A 19590-nucleotide genomic window follows, 5' to 3' on the forward strand; every position below is an offset into this window, starting at 1 on the left:
ATGTACAATTGCGCACCGTACAATCGCGCACCGTACAATCGCGCACCGTACAATCGCGCACCGTACAATTGCGCACCGCACAATCGCGCATTTTATGTTGTAAAGCGAGTTCCACGCTTTCAACCACGGGGGGTGCGAGGGGGGGGGCCGATTTTTTGTAAAGTTATGGGCGTTTAAAAAAAAAGTTACGAAATTTTTCAAAAATCGATATTTTGAAAACGGTTTGACAAAAATTTTGAAAAAAATCATGGAGGCTTCTTTCAACCAATACCAAAACATAAAAAATTTTCAAAAAAATCGAAGGTGCAAAACCCAAATGGTGTCCGATTTGGCGTGAAACGCCCCATATATATATCCTGTAACTCCTATGAGGAGCATAGGGCTTTCACAAAGCTTCGCCAACGGACCCGATTTTCCGCCAGTGCTTTCACTTTATTCCAGGTTTTTCTTTGCGTTTCGGCTTTTTTATGGCGGTGCGCCTCCAGGTTGTTTTTGAGCGTCCGCGCTTTCGCGTACCTTGCGGGTTCCATTCCAATGCTCCCCTGGTTATGTCGTGTGGCGCTTTTCTGAGTGTGTGGCCGATCCACATTTACGCTTCTTTATTTCTTGCTGTATTGGGACCTGCCCGCATAGATCCCTTAGTCGGTCATTGCTTATGGTGTTGGGCCAGAAAATCTTACAACTTCTGCGTAAGCATTTGTTTATGAAGACCTGTAATATGTGGACAATGCCTTTTGTGAGACGCCATGTTTTGCATCCATACAGCAGTACTGCTTTGACATTGGAGTTGAAGATACGCAATTTGGTATTCCTGTTAAGTTGGTTTGAAGACCAGATGTTCTTTAGCAAGGCGATTTTGCAGGACAAATCTTCCTCTGTACCGCCTTCCGTGGTTACCGTATAGCCAAGATAGCAGAAAGATTTTACCCGCTCAATTTCTTCCCCTTGTATATAGAGCTTGTTCCGATTATTATTTGTACCAATATGCATCTCCTTGGTCTTGTGAACATTAATTGCCAGGCCAACTGACAGTGCCTTGTCTATCAGCCGTTGCAGTGTGTTTTTCATGTCAGTGAAGGTATGGGTCAATATCACGATGTCGTCGGCATAGTCCAAGTCACCCAGACGGCGTCTGTTCCGAAGGTCCCATGTTATTCCACCCGCGGATAAGTCTGCTTCTGTTAAAACATAGTCCAGAACTATGTTAAAAAGCAGTGGCGAGAGCACGCATCCTTGTTTGACTCCTGTCTTTAAGCGAATATCTTCACTCAGTGAGGCATAGTGTAGTACCTTGCAGGTGGCATTAACGTACAATAATTTGATTATTTTTATCATCTTCTCATTCACACCCTTCAGTTTTAGTATTCTCCATAAGGCCTCGTGATCAATACTGTCGAAATTGTCGAATGCTCTTTTGAAGTCGACGAATACCAGATATAGTTTGGTATTCCATTCTACGCTTTGCTCTATTATGATTTGTGTTGTGTTGGCATGATCAATACATGATCTGTTGGGTCGAAAGCCAGCTTGCTCCTGACGTAGAGACGGTTCGATCGCCTCCGCCATGCGCGTGTATACGATTTGGGCTAGTATTTTGGCCGAGCAATTCGGAAGTGTGATACACGCCAATTCTCGCAGTTCTTTAAGTCACCCTTCTTCGGCAATTCTACTATTAATCCGGTGTCCCAGCCATCTGGCAGCTCCTCGTTCTCCCACGTGTCCTTTATGATTGGCTGATACAAGTTGGCCGTCAAATTTATATCGGCCTTGAGCAGCTCGGGCGGGATGCCGTCGACGCCAGCGACTTTATTGTTCTTCAAGTTGCGGATGGCTTTCTTTATTTCCGCAAGGGTAGGAGGGTCGTCATTCAAACCGGGGAGCGTCCTCTCGTCTGTGACGTTATATTGGAGAGGTCTCGCCGGGCTGTTCTGTGGCTGTATTTCCAGTAGTTCCTTAAAGTGCTCACTCTATCGACCCAGTTGCTCTGCAGCTGTAGTAAGAAGGTGTCCGTTTTGATTTCTTACCGGATAGTTACGAATGCTGTTCTTATTCGCTAGTGTTCGCGTGATAGTGTATAATTCCCGGGGTTTATTCGACTCGGCAGCGATCTGCGCCTTGTCTGCTAGGCTCTCCATCCATTTTCTTTTGTCATTTCTGGCGCTACGTTTTACTTGCTTATTAAGCTGCATGTAGCTCCTACTAGCGTTGTCTTTCTCGTCTAATGTTTTGGCATTGAATATTTGTTGTTTCTGTTCCCTTCTCCGGTTGATCAGGTTCCATGTCTCCGACGTTAGCCAACGGCTTTATTTCGTTCTTTGAAGCCGATGACGCTCTCCGCTGAGTCAAGGATGGCACGCTTTACTACGTCCCATCTCTTCTTGCCGTCGCAATGCTACAAATCTGCCTCCGAGATCGCACTCTGTACTTTACTGACGAAGGCATTTTTATACTTGGGATCCTTAAGTTTTTCAGTCGCGAAATGTTTCCGCTTGTGTATATTCGTTTTTGCTTTGTACTTTGCTACTTCTATGCGCATTGCGCTGGTAACCAAGTGGTGATCACTAGCTACATCGGCGCCACGTCTTGCTCTTACATCCAGGAGAGAACTCCTCCACATTTTGCTGATCCTGATATGGTCAATCTGATTCATCGTCCGATTATCCGGGGAAATCCACGTTGCTTTGTGAATGCCCTTGTGTGGGAATATCGATCCCCCGATTATTAGATTCTGGGTCGAGCAGAATTTGGTGAGGAGCTCACCATTATTGTTCATTTGTCCTAGCGCGTGGGCGCCCTTGACATGCTCCAGCCCGTTATTGTTTTGGCCGACTTTGGCGTTAAAGTCATCCATGAGCACTACAATGTCGGACTTTCGAAAATCCCTTATGGTTGCGGTTAGCTGTTCGTAAAATACATTTTTAGATTCTTCGTCTGAGACCTCAGTAAAGGCGTAACATTGGATAAAGGTTATGTTCCTGACTTTACTCCTTAATCTAACCCAGATTATTCTGTCACCGGTTTCCAGTTTATAAGTCCCCTTCTTGTGTTCCTGTTAAGTAGAATACCCACGCCTGAGGCGTGGGGTTCATTTGTTGGTTTGCCGGAGAAGAGAAGCATGTGCCCGTCCGAGGTGATGTGTTCACCCTGCTCGGGCCATCTTCTCTCGCATAGACCGAGCACCTGGAGCCTATATCTATCCATTTCGTGAATGACTTGTGCCAGGCGTGAAGTTTCTAGCATTGTCCTGATGTTCCATGTTCCGAATCTGGTCCTGGATTTCATGTCAAAGGTCGTCTCCATCTGTGGGGTCCGGCTAATCTCTGTGTCGGTTTCAGTAATAGTGTTTTTTAAGATGGACGGGTTATTAGCCCGCCGCACCCAAGTTTGATGGAGGGGCTGCCTCCTCAGGGGCTGCCCTCGGACTTGCCTGCCAGTTTTGGTCCACTCCGGGTATTTTATTTTCCCGGTACTCTCTATTTCTAGCGGGCTTTCCCCGATCCGCCACCTGGAGAGGCGCTTGATGGGAGACCGGCAACTCCACACGGTATCGCCGATACCCCCTCTTTCTCCACACATCCACCTGAAAAAGCGGTGGTCGTGGAGGGCGAGTTCCCCATTGGGAGGGAGGTTCGACTTGGCGACGTGCCCCGAAAATTCCGGGGACACGTGCGCCCAGTAGCCACCGCCGCCTTCCACCAGATCCCCACCCCACCCCGAGAAAAAAACCCCCGCAGGATTTGAGATACCTGCTTGCGGTTGAACCCGGATCTCCAGAGTGTGAATCCACTGTCTAGCATTGGCGACCACTAACTCGCCTATGGTTTTATATACTAGTATATTATCATGTGTGATCATGTAAAGATAATTATATATGAATATATACTCTATAATGGATCTATCCATTGTATAACTGTTATAAATATTCTTCTAGTATATTATTTTACTTGACAATATAAAATTAATATAAAATATATTATTTTTAGTTTCAGTTTACACAATTGCGTTGTAAGTCCGACAAAGTCTATATTGGCACGCAGTAATGCCAATTTAAAAAACTGAAACATGTATTTAATAATAATTGATATTGTGAAATATTATTAAGCATCAAGATCCGCTTCGACCGAAAACGGCACTTCTCATTGCTTATATGTTATTTTAAGTTTTCTTTTTTTTCTAATTTTGCATAAAATACTTAATTTTTTTAATTGTAAATAGTGTGAAATTACCAGTAATAGTTCGTGAAAAAACTGTTATATAATACATATTATAGTTCTTATAAACAAATATATTAATCGCATTATTTTGCAAACATACCTTATAATTTGAACTGAAAATAATATAATCGTATATAAAATGATATAGTCATATAAGATTATACGTATATGATCAGATTAGAATATTGCATCTCAAAGTATCCGATAGATGGCATTCGATGTGATCTGTTTGTAGGAATTCGCGGTGATCGAAATTTTACTATAGGCCGGGATGGCCAATCAGGTTCACGTGTTCAAGTAATGACTCGGGTTATTAGACAATCATGTATTTACAAGAACGTAATGTCACAAAGTATGTACAGTTAATGATAAGTATTTACACTGGTGAGTAAAGAACTCGATAATGAGGTAGGTCACGGACCTCGCGTAACAAAGTATAATATACGAATTATCGTGAGCACTATGCAAATGTACGTGACGATGATATCTGACTATAAGAACGTAAATGTAATCCGTCTGTTACTGTCGAGACACGAGGTACGAGTGTCGTTTCGGCCGTTGTAGGTGCACACGCTTGCGATTGCGGCGCTGGCGTGTGAATCTTAAGGCGGCTCTCCATCGCTCCGTATTCCGGCCAATGAGGTGTGAGAGTCGCTATATGTTTCTCGTATTTAAAATTTGACAGTGTTACAAGAACGGCATCAAAAAGACACGACACTGTCTTGCGCTATTCTCGCGCGACGCTGTCTCGGAGTGACACAATTTTTGTATCAGTTATATTGTAAAGTCCACTCTTATAATAAAGTAGCACGCTTAAAAAATAACATTTGAAAATATATAACAATTTTCTAAAACTTATTTAAATATATATGTCCTTATATATAATCTTATATAATCATATATCTTATATAATCATATATCTTATATAATCATATATATAATCATATATCGGTAGTCAAAGCGAGTCGGTAGTCACTAATGCTAGTCGCCGGATTCACGTTCCGGAGATCCGGGTTCAACCCTAGGCAGGTATCACAAATCCTGCGGGGGTTTTTTCTCGGTGATCCGGGTGGGGGTCTGGTGAGGGGCGACGGTGGCTACCAGGGTGCGCGCCTCCTCGAAATTTTCGGGGGACGCCACCAAGTCGAATCTTCCTCCTAATGGGAGACTCGCTCTCCGCCTTCCCAGGATGGGATAGGTGGGGAAAAGAGAAGATCTCGGCGCTACCTGGGGGAGCCTGTAACCCCCTAAAGACGCGTCCCCCGGATGGCGATGGGGGAACGCTCGTCAGGCTCGCTTGAAGAGTAGGAGTGAAATAAAATAGCTCCCGCGGACCAAAACAGGTACTCGCCAACACGTCTGGCAAGCGTGGCGTTTTAAATGCCAAAAAACCTTCACCATGAAATGTCGAACTCAAAAACAAAATTACCCCAGGCGAGTAGAGCGGGACGCTTGGAATCTCGCACTGACACGTCAGTCTGCCTCATGGATTCTGGGGGAGGCACAAATTCAATGAATGGAAGGAAACGAAAACGGAATACGGAACACAAGCGTACCAAGAAGACCCTCTACATTGCGTCGTATAACATTCGCACAATGAGACTCGAAGAACATCTGATCAACCTCGAAAATGAATTAGAAAACATCAAGTTCGACGTCCTCGGAATAAGCGAGACCAAGCTGAGTGGGGAAGCGGTCACAATCATGAAATCTGGACATATGCTTCTTCAAAAGAACTCTGACATAGATTCACACATCGGAGGTGTGGCCCTGTTAATTCATAAAAAATTGAAACACCTTGTAACCAAAACCAAAGCTATATCGGACAGGGTAATTTATGTAGTGCTAAGACTTAACAACAAGTGCAGCATACAAATAATACAGGCCTACGCACCAACTTCAGCTTCGACAGAGGAAGACATTGAGCAGTTCTATGAAGACCTGACAGCAGCAAAAAGTGCGGAAAAGACCAAGTTTACCATTATAACTGGTGACTTTAATGCTAAAATTGGAGCGATGACATAGGCGGACCCACCGTACATCGGTGCCTTTGGTCTGGGCACGAGAAACCCAAGGGGACAAGTGATGATGGACTTCCTGAGCAAAGAGAAAATATACTGCTTAAGGGGATCCTGCAGCCGTATGATTTACCGACATCGTTTATCGTTTTTCGATCTTTTAATTGGCTTTATAGAATTGCAAAAATCTTTTACAGAATTAAAGTACGCACAAAAATCTAGGATAACAAACGCGATTTTATATCAAAAACACCCAAAAATTAAAAATATTACTTATTTGGGCACATACGCATCTGTCACATGACGGCAATATTTGCTTAAAACAAAAATTCTGCAGTTTATACATACATAATGTTTATCATCTGCCCTTGGGAAAACATGTAGGAATAATATCGTGCAAGTAGAAGTAAGATTCAATGCATACAAAAAAAGATCCATCGAAAAATTATTTTAGTAATGCAAATACGGATGCAGAATGACAAGAAGAGCAGCAACAGTAGTTGTTGGATCTTGCGAGAGATGGCGAGCAATCGAAAAAAGGACAGATGTCATTTCGTTAGACAAAGACAGATATAGGGAAAACAAAATTAGAAAGGTTGACATTATCGACATCGAGGAAGTTCGCCAGTCACTGCAGGATCCCCTTAAACACCTTCTTTAAAAAGCATCCCAAAAGGAAGTGGACATGAAGAAGTCCGGACAGCACTATCAAAAACGAAATAGACTATGTGCTAGCCACTGACAAGCGCATTTGTGCAGATGTGTCAACCCTAAATCGTTTCGACACGGGCAGCGACCACAGGTTGGTGAGAGCAAAAGTCCTAGTGGATACTCGGCTCGAGAGGAAACGTCTCATGAATAAAAAGGTCAAGCCAACATTAGCAGAGCTAAGAGGGAAGGAAGAAGAATATAAGACTACGCTCGAACAGAAACTAAAACCAACCAAAAAGCTACAAAAACTAGAACTAAATGCGCTGTCAACACAAATCACAAACAGCATCCGAAGTGCCGTGAGAAAAGTGTGCTCACTTCAGAAACGTGGGAACTCGAAACCTAGTCCAGACACTGAAAGGCAAATCAGAGAAAGAAGAAGAACGAGCTGGGATTCACCGGAATATAAAGACCTAAACAAGGCCGTAAGAAAAGCGATTAGAAAAGACAAAAGAGCGTACAACACGCGAGCAATCAAAGAAGCCATTAAAAACAATATGAACATGAGAGTTCTGCGCTTCAAACTGTCAAAAGGGAAGGTAGTAATCCATAAGATAAAGAACAATCTAGGAGAGGTAGTAACAGAGAGGGACGGAATCGCAGCGATCATTGAAGACTTCTATCGAAAACTTTACAGCCAATCAGCTCCAAATCCGAACCAGCAAGGACGACCGAGACAGACAATTCTGAACGTAGGATCCGAAGATTTACCAGACATTAACAAGTCAGAACTGGAAGCAGCATTGAAACAACTAAACAACAACAGAGCACCAGAGAAAGACCGGATAACAGTCGAGATGCTCAAGGTTGAAGGGGAAGAATTAGAAAAAGCACTCCTGGTACTACTGAACAGATGTCTGGAAGAAGGCAGGATCCCTGACTCGTGGCAGAACGCAGAGGTCATCCTGCTCTTTAAGAAAGGCGACTGCACAAATATGGAAAATTACAGACCCATTAGTCTACTCTCAATCCTTTATAAGCTGTTATCCAAAATAATAACGAATCGTTTAAGCTAGAAGCTCGATTTCTACCAACCCATAGAACAGGCAGGATTCAGAAGGGGGTACAGCACGAATGACTATATACAAACAGTACGCACACTTATAGAAAAATGCACCGAGTACAATATCCCACTGCATATGGCCTTCATAGACTACCACAAAGCCTTCGACTCAGTTGACATGGGCAGTGCTTGAAGCATTGGATAAAGCACGAGTTGACTCTAGATATTCTAACTTGATCAAATTCATATACGAGCATGCCACCCTGCACGTTAAAATGGAAGAGGATTGGACTACAGGTAGAATCCCTATCAAGAGGGGTGTGAGACAGGGCGATACGATTTAACCAAAACTTTTCACCTTGGCGCTGGAAGATGTATTTGGGAGGCTAACATGGGATCAAAAAGGGATTAATATTGATGGGAAACGTTTAAACCATCTCCGTTTCGCGGATGACATTATCATATTCAGCAGCGATGCAAACGAGCTCGCAACAATGATACAAGAACTCAGGGAAGCTTCCCAAGCAGTTGGCCTGAGAATGAACCTCCAGAAGACGAAAATCATGAGCCCCACCAATATACTAGTTAGCATCGATAACCACACTCTCGAGATGGTAGAAAAATACGTGTATCTAAGGCACAAGATCAAGCTAGGAAAAAATAACCAGACAGCTGAGATCACTAGAAGAATCGGCTTGGCGTAGACAGCGTTCGGCAGATTAAGCTACATCCTCCGAGAACCAAAAATCCCAATCAACCTCAAACGGAAAGTGTATGATACGTGCATATTACCAGTTGCGACATATGGACTCGAAACAATCACTCTCACAGCGAACAGCGCAAACCGACTAAGAATCTGTCAGAGGGCAACGGAACGAAGAATGCTGAAAATCAGCCTGAGAGATAAAATCCGAAACGAAGAGATAAGGAAAAGAACAGGAGTTGCCGACGTGGTTGAACGAGCAAGTAGACAAAAGTGGCAATGGGCGGGACATGTTGCGAGAAGCAACACCAAATGGACCAAGGTCCTGATGCAATGGAGACCAAGAGAGTCCAAAAGAAGCATTGGCCGACCACAAACGAGATGGCGAGATGACATCCAACGCCACGCAGGAAAGAGGTGGATGCAGACAGCACAGGAGAGAAAGACATGGAAGGAAATGGAAGAGGCCTATGTCCAGGAGTGAATGAAAACAGGCTAAAGAAAAAGAAGAAGAAGAATCATATATGACCATATAAACTCTTATCAGGCCAAAATTCATATATGATATGATAGTTTCTTATATGAGGATATAACACACTATAAGAGATATTTTTTATATGTTTTTATATAATCTTATATAATTATATATGATCATATAAGAGCTTATGCGGCCAAAATTCATATATAAGCATATAAGACCGCTTCTTATATGAGCATATAAGACATTATAAGGGTTTTTTTTCCCGGGTAGTTCAAATACTTGCGGATTTGACAGTTTATATAGTCCATGTTGGCGTTTTCGGGCGTAACTCCGTTGCGCCAATTAGCGTAAGCGCGGGTTCTACCCCGACAGGAATAAGGCGTGCGATTGAGTGAGGACACTTTATGGTTAACAATCTAGCAAAGCTCTCGTTTAATCAACGTCTGTACAATCTTAGGCAAGGTTTATAATCGACGCACTGTTACAATAGTCAGGCGCGGTAGCAGGTTCACCTGCATGTAGCGAGCACGTGATTTGAGAGTGTTCATAGGGCGCGAAGCACGTGATGCGTGAGTGTTCGCCGGTCCCGAGTGTGAGAGCGCACTTGTGGTGCTGACAATTAGCGAGCGCACTTGCGGCGATTAATTAGCTGGCGCACTTTAGCGCGTTCCATTAGCTGGCGCACGTGTAACGCCTAATGTAGCTGCACTCAGCACTTACACGCACGAGCCAAGGAAAATCTGCCGAGCGCGATACGGCAACGGCGATTAGCGGGCACACAACGGTGCGGAAAGAAGCGCGCACAAAGACGCGAATATTCATCGGGTGCGACGATGAAATTGCAGGCGCACAGAGGCGCAGTGTAATGAACGCACAGAGGCGCGATAAGCGGGCGCAGTAGCTGCGCAGTAACGAGCGGGCGCACGAACGCGGTATTTTTCGTATGCACGACGGCGTGGAGCAACCACGTGAAACGGAGTACTTGTCGCTACTACTGAGACCGGAGCTTTCGCGGTCTCGTTTCGAGTTTTCGGGCGCGCGACACGTATTGACCAATAGTTTTTATTTGCTGGATCACGCGATCCAGGCATGGCAGGATCAATAACGCGTCGGGAGAGACTTCTTGGTCAGGGGTTAACGCGGGGTGTGGCGCGAAATCAACTCGTTCAGAGAACCAACCAGGGATGGCGTTACGCGTGTCTAAATCGATCCGCGATCGCGACGGAAAATCCTGAACAGTCCATATATTTGCAAGTGCAACTATGTATGAAGCTTTCAACAATACTTCAAAAACAGAATCTACAGAAATGTTTACATTTATTAAACAATATGTAGAGGAAGGACCGACCAAGAGAATTTATAAGAAAAAGAGCGAAACTGTTAAAAAAGGTAGAATTTTTTATTCGAAATGGAGCAACTTCTGATATAATAATTATTGATGCTCTTTCCAATATAAATAATTTATTTGAGCAGGTATTTAAGGAAAATCCGAGTTACAAAATTACAAATACATGTAACAAATGTCAAAATAGTAAATCTCGGTCGGGAATTATTTTACCCATTCAAACAAAAATAATAGAAGAATATGGGTATAAAAAATTAGACGAAGCCATTACAGAGTATGTGACAGAAATGTCTATTAAAACTTGTGAAACGTGCAACAAGAGCATTCAAATGGAGATAGAATACGGATCACATGTGTTAATTAAACATAGTATATCAGTCAGCAAACATACGACTTAAATAATTTTATCGATCATATTACCCTTAATGACTGTGAATATAAATTAACAAGCATAATTAATTATTATGGCGGTACGTCAATCAATTCAGTAGGACATTACACAGCATTCATTAAATATAATGAGAACTGGACAGAATTTGACGACTGGAGCCGTAGGCCAAGTAGAGTTAAAATTAATGCTACACTAAAACTACATTTGATAGTATATATTAAAGTCCAGTAAGTAAATCCTGAAAAAAGTCCATCCCAAAAAAGAGATAAAAAAAGTTATTGCTTAAAACATAAAAAAATTTAAAAAGTTATAAAATCTTGAAAAAGTTAAAAAAACATTAAATAAAAAATTACAAAAATACACAGCAAAAAAGAAAAAAAGGAAAAAAATTACAAAAGTATCCAGCAAAAAAGAAAAAAAGAAAAAAATAACAAAAATATCCAGTAAAAAAGAAAGAAAGAGAAAAGACAAGAGACCAAATAATTCTCAACATCCAAGACTAAAGTGCTTTTTAGGCTCTTGTCCTGGTCTTAAAAATTTTGTTCTGAGTTGTTCCAGTGGAGAACACAATAGTTTTAACGCGGGAAGCCTGGAACTAGATTTTTAACTAAGAAAATAAAAAAATAATATTTCCGATGAAGAGTAAAGTACTCTTTAGGTTCTTGTTTTGGTCTCAAAAATTTTGCTCTGAGTTGTTCTAGTGGAGGATATAATAGTTTTAAAACGGAAAGCCTGGAACAAGATTTTTAACCAAGAAAATAAAAAAATAATATTTCCGATGAAGAGTAAAGTACCCTTTAGATTCTTGTTCTGGTTTTAAAATTTTTGTTCTGAGTTGTTCAACGCGGTTAGAAATATGTTCTAGATCGACAGTCTTATAAGTCATTTTGTTTACGAATAAATGGCCAAAAACTGTTATTTTAAAAATTTTTCTTTTTTCAATATCTCTTAAAGAAGTTTTTAACCAATCGAACTAATACTTTGGAACAATGTTTAGAACAACTAGAACAACCTAGAACAACCTTGAAAAGTTTGATTTTCGAAAAATGGGGTGCCAGGTCAGAAAATCGTTTTTATTAATTTTCCGCGAACATTTTTATTTTAAAAATTAGATCTTCTAGAACGATTTAGAACAAGTTTAGAACAACTTGGAACCACTTTTAGAATTTCAAAACTTCAAAAATGGGGTGCTAACTTCACACAGATACTGGATACGGATAAAGTTTCGAAAACAGCTTACTTCCGATTTCGATGAAACTTTATGAAAGGCTTTATTTTGGATTAAAATGAAAGCCCTTAAAAGGAATTTTGGCGACTCTTATGATAAAGCCATTTTTTAAGATAAAATGTACAATCAACTGTACTGTAACCACAACGAACAACTATACAAATCAACAAACATGTTTTCATGTAAATTCAAAAGGCCCTACCCATTTTTCCACGCGTGGGAAGTTGTAAACCCTTGTGGCATCTCGTTTCGCACGGAAAGTATATGCGTGGAGGTAGTAAGTTCCGCCCCGCTGCGGGGGGCTCCACCTAAAAAAAGAACTAACCTAACCCAACCCAATTGTTGTGTGGATGGAAAAGTATATGCATGAATACAATAGATTCATACGAGATCTATCATTGTAAGTATATACGGTACGGATTTTCAACTTTCCACGTGAACCGAAGTCCACCCCTGCCTGCGGGGGACGATAAAAACATGAAATTATTCAATAAAAACAGTATATATTTATATAAGTAGAAAAGGGCTGTAAGGGTCACAAGGGAACGCGGATCACGGTGCGTTCAGATATAAATGTGATTTATTCCTCGATTTACAAAAATCCAAACGTTTCGGCTCCTGTCCGAGCCATCCTCAGTGGTATAATATTAACATCAAAAATATATATTCTCCCTTAACATGGTGAGTTTACTTGTTTCAATTTGACAGAAACTTCCCACACAGCACATAATATTGCAGAAATATTGCAGTAATATTGCAATATAGTGGAAATATTACGTATTACAATGAAATATTTCAGAAATATTACTGATGTATTACACGTTTTTAAATAATATTGTAATATTACAGTAATATTGCTGCAATATATTGTTGAAATATAATACTTTAAGTAGCAAAATAGTGTCAAATGAACTTTTAATGACATCTTATTGACGTCATTAAGACATTATTAAGGTATCACACAATAATACGTATTGCACAGATAATATATACCAGTTAAAGAATTTTGGACTGAAAGAAAGAAAAATCTAAATAAAAAAATGTGATGAAATCAAAAGAGACTGATTTGTACTTTTCGGGAATAAAAGTGATTAAGATAAATTTTATAAGTGGTGGTATTTAATTTTATAACTTGTTATTTGTTTTGTAATAATAAAAGGTAATTATATATACAATTAATTTTTAATTAAGAGCCAGTAAGTAAATTGATAATAAAATAAATAGATAAAATTTAAAATTTATATTTCTTATATAATCATTATTAAACTTTTCAAATTACGAGTTTGTCACACGGATAAACAGAACGTTTCTGAGTGCGTAAGTGGAGGGAAGAACGCTAGTGTGTGTGGCTATGCGCTTGGTCGCAGCACCGACTCCCACCATTCCCGGTCTTCTCTCGCTGTCTCTTACATGGCTCCGTGGGACCACGCAATCACGTGTACGACACCGCACAGAAACAATCGTTTTAATTTCAGGTAATTTTTCTTTATTTAATAAATATTGTTCACACAAATATTTTTAAAAGTATTTTTGTATAATTATTACTAATGTACATTGTACATATATATTTGGCGATTTGTCTTTAAATCCAAAAATAGAGATTACGTGGCATAATGGCCGGTCTGCAAAAACCACGTTAATATCATAAAAATCATTTCAATGACCATCTTAAAATACATATATTTGCCTTTATAACCTTATTGAACGAGTCTCTAATGAAATTATTTATTACCGTCTTCATACTTAAATCTTGATGCTAACTTAACCTCAAAATTTTTAACAGTTTAATCCAACTGGAGCCCTTAGTTGGAGATACGTGATAGAAATATACCGATCCCAAATCTCCTAAAAAGCAGTTTAATCATTAATTAAATGATTTAACCATAATTATTTAACCATTTACATGATTTTATAATAATTATTGTTCTTATGCTATATGTTACAGTATTGCTTTCCATCAGTGGATGTTTATGCAGTCCAGAGCAGCACCAAGTAGTTTGATAGAAGAGCAAAATATTTATTTATTAGGTATGTAAGTAAGAAAAAGTTAAATTTGATATAAACTATACTTTCCAATATTAATCGTCAATACTGAAAATCCAAAGTATACGTGTAACATCAACTACAGATTTTCAGTGTACATAGATAGTGAATATCACAATACAGATTCATACTTAACCTACTTTTATGTTTAAAATATATAATTAGATGTAAATAATGATTACTGTTTATGTATTATGTTGCAGTGTTACGTTGCTTTCCATCAGTGGAAGTTCACGCAGAGCAGCACCAAGCAGTTTGATTTCTATCAAACTCTTCTGAGCGACAGCTTCATTTATTAGATACATAAGTAAAAAAAATTTAAACTTGGTATAAACTGCGTTCCAATATTTTAATATCCAGTACTGAAAATCTAAAGTGTATGTATAACATTAACCATAGATTTTCAGTATAGACAGTGAATATCGGAACACGTCATACTTAACCCCGTACTCTTATGTTTTAATATGTAATTATGTATGAAATAAACATGGTGATTTTTATTTCGTGTGCCAATCATCTCCGCTATAATTATTTCAGAAAGTATTGATTTATTGGAAAAATGTTTCAGATAAAAGTTGGAGAGTTCAAGGAGGACCAATAGACAATTTTATTAGATTTTGAGTCCGAGATCTGTGTTAAGCCTAATAGGATCCAAGTCAAATTATTTAAATAGAAACCCCCTTTTTATAATATTATCTTTTTCTACTAATTAATATAAACAACTTTTGTCTGAAACATTTTTTTATTTGCCTTATACTTTTTGAGATATTCAAGGAAAACTTGGTATTTTTTTCAATATTTAGCTTACAATAGATGTTTGTCAATAAATGTTTGTCGGAGTGAAAAGTGGTACAGGACTTTTTGACTTGATTTGGTTTCAAGAATATACTGTTGCAATAGTATTTTAATTTCTTTAAATAATTGTGTACACATGAAAGCTTCAAGAAAATGTATACACAAATATTTAAAGAAATTAGGGTATTATTGCAATAGCATATTCTTGAGACCATATCAAGTCAAAAAGTCTTGTATCATTTTTCCCTCCGACAAGCATTTATCAAGATATAAGCTAAATATTAAAAAAATTACCAAATTTTTCTTGAATATCTCAAAAAGTATAAGGCAAATAAAAAATGTACAGACAAAAGTTGTTTATATTAATTAGTAGAAAAAGATAATGTAATAAAAAAAGGGAGTTTTTATTTAAAAAATTTGACTTGGACCCTACTGGGCTCAACATGGGTTCCAGACTCAAAATCTAATAAGATCATCCATTATTCCTCTATAAACCCTCCAACTTTTATCTGAAACATTTTTCCAATAAACCAATACTTTCTGAGATAATTAGTGAAGATAATTGGCATACAAAATAAAACTCACCTTGTATAATTAAATATAAATAATAATTACAGTTTTTGTATTATGATAGTGTTACATCATTCTTTATCAGTGGAAATTCATACAGTGCAGAGTAGCATGGAGCAGTTTTGAAGAAAAAAGAGATAGAAAGATAATATCAATATTATTTTCTTAATATTGTATGTAATACTATTATTAAAAATAACAATTTGATAAAATTTAATAACATTTATTAAAATGTTTTAATTTTTAGCAATATTAAATAAATATTATCTAACATTACACAAATAATATTATTGCGTTTACAATATCAATATTATTTTAAAATTGTATATAACAATACTATTAAAAATAATTTAATAAAATTTAATAAAAATTATTAAAATGGTTTTTTAATTCCTAGCAATATTATACAAATATCACGCAAATATTATAGTAATTTTACCGTAATATTACTGATATATTGCAGTAATATTACCGCAATATTACTGAAATAAATATCAGTAATATTACTGATATTCATTTTCGCGGACATTTTAATATTACTGAGATATCTCAGTAATATTACTGCAATATTTTTGATACATTTCATTGTAATATTGCAATGGAAAAATAATATTGCTGCAATATTTCTGCAATATTATGTGCTGTGTGGGATTAGTGAGACTAAAAGGTCCAAATCTGTAACGTAATTAAGAGTTACATCCTTGTCTTAAATTAAAATTCTAGAAAAACTCACCAGTTAGTCTGGAGAAAAAATACATCGCAGTCAAACCGAATAATAAGAAAATAAGGCAAAAAGAATGATCTGTGCAGAGCGATCTGTAAGACGAGATCCCATCGACACGACGCACAACGAAAGACTGATTCGGTAAACGCACGCAGATAAACGTCTTATAACAAACTTGACAACGTGTAGGTCATAAAGTAATAAATAATATACGGTGGTCGACGATAAATACAAAGGTATATAGTCAGGGATGTCTAAAGTCAAATTTGTACAAATAAATATAAAACGTCGGTCAACAGATAAAAATAAAAATTCAAAAAATATAAATCAGCGGTAATAAATACATAAAATTGTAAAAAAGATTGAGAACTTGTAGAAAAGCAAAGCGTCATGGACATGGTTTACAGTTTATCCAAGATAGAAACATATGCATGGTGCAAAAAACTCTGTATCGGCCTGAGAGTTCAAACCGTTCTTTTGCAAGTTAATATACAGCATCTCTGATACCAATCGCTTCGATAAAAACCTCTCCTTATTTACCTCTCCAGAATTTCGACGTTATCCCAGTCAAAGTCGTGATTAAAATCTAATCTATGTTCGGTAATGACGGAAGTGTGTATATATTCAATTTATCACATGCTGTAGAATTATGAAAATCTTTCTATACTTTTTATCATTTTATCTTAAAAAATGGCTTTATCATAGGAGTCGCCAAAATTCCTTTTAAAGACTTTTATCTAAATTAATGTTTTAACAGAATAGAAAAATATCATTGGTTAAACGCGATACGCTGCTGCCGTTTTATGTACCATATGCATTAAGGACATTTAATTCCGCGTATATAACAGAAAACGCGGAACGTCTTTGATTGGTTACGCGAAACTCGTTACGCAGAAAATATCAGTCCATGGGACCGCACTCTAACGAAAATTCGACCAATAGGCGTACGGCGCGGCGTTGGCGAGACGGCTCCTTTTTTTGGCACGGTAGTAAGTTCGATTTTGCGACACGAAAATCCAAAGTGTAACGAAAATTCGACCAATAGGCGTACAAAATGAAACTTCTTTGGCACGGTAGTAAGTTCGATTGTGCGACACAAAAAGACGTCACGAAAACGCGTCACGAAAATTCGATCAGGAGTACGGCACTGGCGAGACGGATATAGTGAAAACTGCGGGTAAAGGTGCGATTTCATTGACGCTAGAAACCAGCGGCAGCGTCAAGAAAATGTAGTGGGGGAAGAAGTTCCGTTGAATTTTGCGGTACGCTAAAAAGTTGAGACGGTCTGAACTTCTTCCCCCACTACATTTTCTTGACACTGCCGCTGGTTTCTAGCGTCAATGAAATCGCACCTTAATACCCAGGGAAAAAAGATTATATATAATTATATATAAAATATATATGATTATATATAATTATATATAATCATATATAATCATATACGAACATATGTATATATATGTAGGTCATCATTATATATATCATCATTATATATATATATATATATATATATATATATATATATATATATATATATATATATATATATATGTTTTTGGTATATTTCAAGGACATTTAAAAAGACCTATATACATGCAAATATTTAGAAGCAGTAAATATTGATTAATCAATATAGCAATCCTTTAGCAATCATCTATATCGTTTTTCTCAAAGCTATAAATGATTTAACATGTACGGTCTATTTCAAGGACATATAAATATTAATAGGCAATGGGTTGATATGAGGACATATACACATTTTACGTATGGACTATTATGGGGACACGGATATATAAAATTGAAACTTTATATATTTTAATCCACTTTGAACTCAGTAATATTACCTTATAGCTATAATTGATAACTATACCATATTTTGCATAATATTAACAATTTTATATACATGGGTATTTTTGAGGATTTTTAAAATAAATACACAGAGACAAGATTATCTTAACACATAAATTCATGCGCATATTCGGAGTGTGTACTCGTATGTGCATTTGCCTGTATCATTGTTGGTTATTCGAGAAATAGCAATTTAAATAGCTGTTTCAAAATAGCTAGAGGCTGACTGACATTTTATAGTTTGATATATCAACATTTGATTTATGTGAAAACATCAGATTTAAAAATAAGTAACATAGATAATAGATTACTTTATATACTAGGTATAGAGCACATAAAATATTAGTTGCATTAAAGGTCAATCCAGACAAACTTGCATAGGTGCATAAGCATATACATAAAAAAACGGATTGATTTATTTCCTTATGCATATGTATATGGATTAATCAATTTTCTTATGCTTATGTTTATGCGCTATGCAAGTTTGTCTAAATATACGATATACCTTTAGACAGTGTGCCGTTTCGTGATAATACCGACATAACCAATAATTATGGTACATACACGAATATGCATACACAAGCACGCGTTCCAAATATGTCCCGATACGCGCGAAAAATTTATGTGTTAAGGCAATATATTGTCTCTATGTGTACTTTAAAAGTCCTCAAAAATATCCATGCATATAAAATTATTAATATTATGCATAATACAGTGTAGTTAGCAGTTATAGCTATAAAGTTATGTTGCTGGATTTAAATTGTATTGAAATATATAAGAATTTCAATTTTATACATCCATGTCCCCATAATAGTCCATATGTAAAATGTATGTCCTCATATTAACCTATTACCTGTTAATGTCTATATGTTCTTAAAATAGACCATACATGTTTAATCATTTATAGTTTTGAGAAAAGTGATATAGATGATAGCTAACGATAGCAACATTGATTAAACAATATTTACTGCTTTTAAATTATGCTCCAGTATGTGCATGATTCTGAACCAGTGGCGAACACTGCAAAAACTATTTTATTTTACTCATGTACATTTTTCTTAATCTTTAAACTTTTTCACCTCACTGCAAATAATGTTTCTTAACGTCTAATATTGAAATCTACATTCTATACAATGTATCAAGCATATCTTTTTTTGAGAAATATTCAGGTTCTTACAATGAGAATATTAAAATCGAATGGTGTATGTATGTACAGTAGTGCATTAATTTGATGGGTCATAAGCCTAGTTTACACCGATCTCTTGATACGCGTATCAAATAGTATATTTGATCAGCCAATAATGGCCAATCAAACTAATTTACTAGTTATTTACTATTTAATACATGTATCAAGTGATTGGTGTAAACTAGGCCATACCCGGGAAAAAATGGAGGAGATCTGACCATGTCTGATTTGATAAAATGAGATACAATGAGATCTGAAATTCAAGTAAAGTCAGATCTGATTGGATACAATTTTATCTCGCCAGATCTGCATGGCCATATTTAATCACAT

At 37.4% G+C, this 19590-nt stretch overlaps 1 protein-coding gene and 1 long non-coding RNA gene across 2 annotated transcripts in view; both read left to right on the forward strand.

Moving 5' to 3' along the window:
- LOC139819413 (FAD synthase) overlaps positions 1-19590 on the forward strand; it is a 233604-nt gene that overhangs the window by 137306 nt on the left and 76708 nt on the right. The gene's annotated exons all lie outside the window — the stretch shown is intronic.
- On the forward strand, positions 9443-14637 carry LOC139819283 (uncharacterized). The gene is made up of 3 exons (XR_011733669.1): positions 9443-13569; positions 14040-14122; positions 14341-14637. It is a non-coding gene; the product is annotated as an uncharacterized lncRNA (long non-coding RNA).

The sequence above is a fragment of the Temnothorax longispinosus genome, chromosome 9 (genome assembly GCF_030848805.1).
Source record: "Temnothorax longispinosus isolate EJ_2023e chromosome 9, Tlon_JGU_v1, whole genome shotgun sequence".
In the NCBI taxonomy this organism is placed as follows: domain Eukaryota; kingdom Metazoa; phylum Arthropoda; class Insecta; order Hymenoptera; family Formicidae; genus Temnothorax; species Temnothorax longispinosus.